At 34.9% G+C, this 5,525-nt stretch overlaps 1 pseudogene; it reads right to left on the reverse strand.

The window, feature by feature from the left end:
• LOC107612060 overlaps positions 1 to 5,403 on the reverse strand; it is an 8,332-nt pseudogene extending 2,929 nt beyond the window's left edge.

The raw sequence follows: 5,525 nt of genomic DNA on the forward strand, positions 1-5,525 counted from the left end.
AGGCAATAACTCACAGCAGTGTGCCGAATGCCATTTGATTTTCCAAGTAATTCATGCTCCTTCAAAAACAAGAGTTCTCCATGTATGGGAAGAAAATGTTGCGGCTTCACAATTCGAAGTACTTCCTCCTGCAAAAATATACATCATCATTTTTCCTTAATGACGTGTCATATCCAAGACAAAAAGACTAGAAATCACATTAGAAGCCATGCCACATGGAAAAGAAAACTGAAATGACATAAGAACAAAATAAATAATAACTATTTTGATGATGTATGATAACCTATGTCAAATCTCACTACATGGATATCTAACCGAGAAAAGGCATATAGTTAAGTTTTCTTTCACCAAAAACTAACAAAATAATTACTTTGAAAAGTGAAATTTAAGATGTAAACATTCCCCTGTCAAAATTATGGATATTTATAAACACTCCTCGGTTAGTAGTACAGTAATAATGATTTGACAATTACTGTTTCTTTTGGAGAAACATTGAACAGACAAGGATGAGAACATAAAATAATAATGATAAAAGTGAATAAAAACGGAGAAAAGAAATACTTGCCAATTCCCCACGATAAGCATGACCAGATGTGTGGAGACCTTCATTTTTACCCATTATTATTGTTGACATATTGATTTTTCAATGTACTAGTCAAATCAGATTAGTAGAAATCAATAAAATGTTAACAAAGATAAGCAGAAGTCTATTGATTCTAGATGACATCAAGTAAATAATTTAAACTTACGCCATGGAGGAGGACTTGTAATGCAGTAAGAAACATGTGGTAACTGATCTTTAACTAGATGTGGCTGCTCATCTTGCTTTGGTTGTGGTTCACCTCCTGTCATTCTTTTTTGATGAACTAAGAACTCACTACAACAACTCAAGATTCTCAGAACTCAAAAGAATGTTATGCATGCCACAATGTGAAACGGACTCTAACAAACCAGTTGGAATAAGGAAGCACAAAAAGTGTTCACCCCAGATGCAAAAATCAAAACTTTCTTTCTTGTTTGCTTGTTTGTTCTCTATCCTGATGAAACACAGAAGAAGGACAATGGAACTTGTCAGCAATATATGATGCAAATGAAGAAAATATTGGTGTAAGGAAGGTTGGTTTCTTCTTTTTTGTTAGCCCAAAAAGACATAAAACTGAGTGTGAAGATGTGAAAGAAATAAAAAGCAAAAGGAGAGAGTAATAGTAATAGTCTAATAGAGTCTCTTCCCCCTAAAGCAAGAAAAAAACCAAAAACCCAAAAGAATCTCTCAGTTCCATATTGCTTTTTTAACAATATTGTAATCAACATATATTATTATTAATGGCGTAAACATGACTCGCCTTTCCTTTGTTCAGCATTTTCACTCATTACCAGGGATAACCTAACAGTTTGATGAAGCAGAGCACAAATTAAGCAACACAAACTGGTTTGGATAAATATTTTAAGAATTCTAAGTTGTCAATCTATGAATTGAAAGCAAAAAGAGCATACTGCAACTTCATACACAGATATGGTTTCATTCCAACTGATTTAGTTAGTTATATATATCAGACGTGTTTTAGCCTTTAGACAACGCAAAATGCAAATACTTTAAACAACTTTACTTTTTATCATACCTTGGCCGAATACAAAACAATATCTTCCTTGGTTAGTTTGAAAGCATGACTACTTCCATATGATGCAAGATTCAAGGCAGCACGTGGTTCTGCCTGACACAACAGCACACATTTCATTACATGCCTTAATATCATCCATATTCCGTGCGATTCACGGGTAAGAAAATCATTAAAGGATTCTGAAAGTAACTCACTTGAGATCCTGTTGTTACAATTAGCAGATCCTTTGGAGCATAAGCATCAATATCCTCTGCTTTCACCTATGTAAAATTATAAATAATGAAAAACAAGGTAACAGACATGAAAGACACAAAGTCATTACAAATAAAAGATAAAGATGAATAGGTGCTATCATAAATTCCTACACACAAGTAGTGCGCAAATAACAAGTCAAACGAGCGATTATAGCATATTAGATTTAGATACATACAGTTAGACAAATAAGTAATGGTCCAGCTGTCAATCTATCGTTTTCATTCTTCTGAATATATACAAATATATCAATAAAAATAACAAATCTTGTCCTAATAAGCAGGTCAGCTACATGAAAAAAATAGCATGCATTCAAACTATTAAAATCTATATCACTGTCTAATACATATGTTTGTGAAAATTTAGTCCAGCAACTTAGGCAGAGTGTTCGAGTAAAGGCTCCGAAGTCCAAAGATTTATTACCAGAGTGGAGGGATCAATTGGAGCCTTTCCATCCTTCCAAGCTGCATCTAAATATGTCCTCAAAGACATGCCAACGAATACCTAACACAATTAAATTGCAATCATTAAACATTTATTCATAATTCCAAACAAGAAAATCATTTTCAACTGCATTGTATTTATATACAACATAGAGAATATTACCAACTTTCGGCCAGTTAAATCAGCAGCAGCTTTCACACTTCCAAGCCGATGCAGATTTGATGCAAATTGGGTGGTAATAACCCTTCCTTTAGAAGCTGAAATATGCCTCAATAATGCATCTTTAACAACAGATTCACTTATTGTCCTTCCAGGTGAGAGTACATTGGTTGAATCACTCATCATCTGAAAAACCATGCCCAAACCAAAGTTTACTTTTGTCTCTTAACAAAATTAAGGGAAAAAGCAAGAGATTTGACTTCTTTTAATTTAAAAAAAAAAATACAAGATCACCCTATAAGTGACTTACCAGTGTTACTCCTTCTTTAGAGAGTTCCTCTAAAGCCTCGCGATCAAAAACTTTCCCGTCCAGAGGTGTCTCGTCGATCTATTGAATCAACTTATTCAAAAAGAGTAGATTCAAGGTAAACAAAAATGGAAAATGCACTGATAAATTCTGACCTTCCAGTCCCCAGTGTGAAGAATAGTACCATCAGAACAGCGAAGAACCAATCCACAACAATCAGGAATAGAATGGGTCACCCTGATAGGTTCTATCTCAAATGGCCCAGCCATAAACTTCTTTCTTGTTCTAAATATCTTGAGTCTAGATGGAAGAAAAATACCATGCTCCTTCAGACGCTTTTTTATAAGCTGTTACAAAGTAAAAAAGCGTTGGAAACAAATAAGCAGTGGAAGGAACATATCAAGTTCATTGAATAGCAGTGAAAGAAAATAAGCAGTAAAAAGAACAGATATTTGATGAAAAAATTGTGACACAGATATTTAGTATGAATATAGGACCAGCAATAGCATGTAACCTCTATCACTTTCTACAAAACATCATTGCTGATCCATATTCAATCCAAGTTAAACATAGCATTTACGAAGAAATATTCTTGCTAAATTACCTCCATTGTAAAGGAAGATGCGAAAATTGGTGTATTGGAATCCAATGCTGGAATGACCTGAGGGATCATGCAAAAATTATGTTTAGTGCAGATACAAATAACAGACCAAACTCATTGTTAAGAATAAATAAATTATCAATGAGAATGAACATCAGTGGAATAAAATATATTATACAAGGCACAAAGTTAAAATTTAAAAACTAATATATTTATTTAAGGACTGTAGCTATCCTAATTGCTTCCAGGCATGACTGATTGAATACTACGTACAATGCATCAAAAATTGAGCCTTCTCATCAACAACCCAAGCACAAAGTTCAAATGTGAAGTAAGCCTTACCCAAGGCAACGCTCCAATGTGATCCTCATGACCATGCGTTATAACAAGTGCTTCAATTTTGTGGCTCCATTTTCTTATAAATGTTGTATCAGGTATGATCTTTTGGACTCCAAGTTCATCATAGCTGAAATATTTACCATACATAAAATAAATTTCAGCTAACTAATAAAGGAATGCAAAGCAACAATAATTTTTCAAGCAGTAACTTGATATGACTTCAAAGTGTAATTATGATTTTTGAATTTTCAAGTGTCCTTCATATAGCAAAGATTAAACAATCTTGAATTTCAGATTCAATGCTAACTTTAGTTGATGCTTAATCAGCAGAGTCTTTTAATAGGGAAAATTACCTACATAACAACAGTTCAGGCTAAGTGAGTAGGGTAATTGAGGGAGGTTATTTGGGGCAATAAGACCTACTCTGGAAACATAACTCCGGCATCAATGAGGATATAGCGATCATGGTTCCCAACCAGCATGCAGTTCATCCCAATTTCACCCAGCCCACCAATCGGAAGAACACGGAGAGGTGGCCCATCTTTCCCTTCATAAAACTGCTCCATTTTGCGCTGAACTGAATCTTCCATGCTTTTCCGAGGACCTTCCATTCTTCTTGTTCTCTTGTGCGGTGCTTGAGATCCATCAGTAGCTACAATTAAACAAACAGCTTAAACACAATTGAACAAATAACCATATAGATTGCATGAGATTTAACAAGTGACAGTACACCTATCAAATTTATAGAGTGATATTCATGCAATAAAATTAGTTCTATTCAACTCAAGAATTAAGCCGCATTAGCTATTACAGATGTTTTTTTTTATTTTCTTTAGTAAGCCATTAGTATTCCAAGTCTACTCAAACCTAGGAACCTTCTTAATTAGTAAACCAATTCCAAAAGCACATTTTGCTTTTGTCAAATCACAAGTATTTTTCTATCAGAAGCAATATATTCAAGTATCACAGATACCCCACAGAGGGCATGACTCTCCCAACCCAAGACCACTATTAAGAAAAGGGGTATCTGCCACTACACTCCAACAGACATTGAATCTCAAAGCAATTGAACCTACTAAACATTGACATACAGATAATATATATCATTGCAGATAAAAACCCTTTCCAAATAGCTAAAATCCAACACCAAGTTGGTCTTGAATTCAAATTCTAGTATGAAATAAACCCATGCTACGGCAGCAAACTCAAGTCCTTCAGTTTGTTTGTTGTTTCTTTTTTCTCTTCTAATACAAACACATATCAAAGTAGACAACGTTAATCTACTAAGGGACTATGAAGCATGAAGTAAGTTCAATTCAAGCAATGGATGTGGAGTAGTAGTAAGAGGGAGGTAGTGGTTCACCTGGGAGCACAGAAGAGTGAATGGAGCGAAAAGCGGGAAGAGAAGTTGTTGGTTTTGGTCGGAAAGCGGGGTTGTAAAGAGGGAGTAAGAGAGAAGCAAAAGAAGTAGAAGAAGCCATTTTGAATCCGAAGGTGTTTGATTAAATGCCTCAGAGAGAGGGTGTTGTTATTAATATTATGAATGAATGTTATATAACATGCAGCAGCTTCTTCAGCTTCGAAGGGAAAGGAGGGTGATGGTGGTGGTGGCGGCGGTGGTGGTGGTGATGGTTGAGTATGGCAGCGGGAAAAGCATAACGAAAGAATGAATGAGATACTTGAGAAATATCCTTCCTTATCGATATCAATTTCTGCATGAAGACACCTTAACGGCACGTGCTAAACCACACGTGTGCCGTCATATTGATAACATATTTCTTAATTTATAAAAATGTATATATAT

Source organism: Arachis ipaensis, chromosome B08, assembly GCF_000816755.2.
Source record: "Arachis ipaensis cultivar K30076 chromosome B08, Araip1.1, whole genome shotgun sequence".
Lineage (NCBI taxonomy): Eukaryota > Viridiplantae > Streptophyta > Magnoliopsida > Fabales > Fabaceae > Arachis > Arachis ipaensis.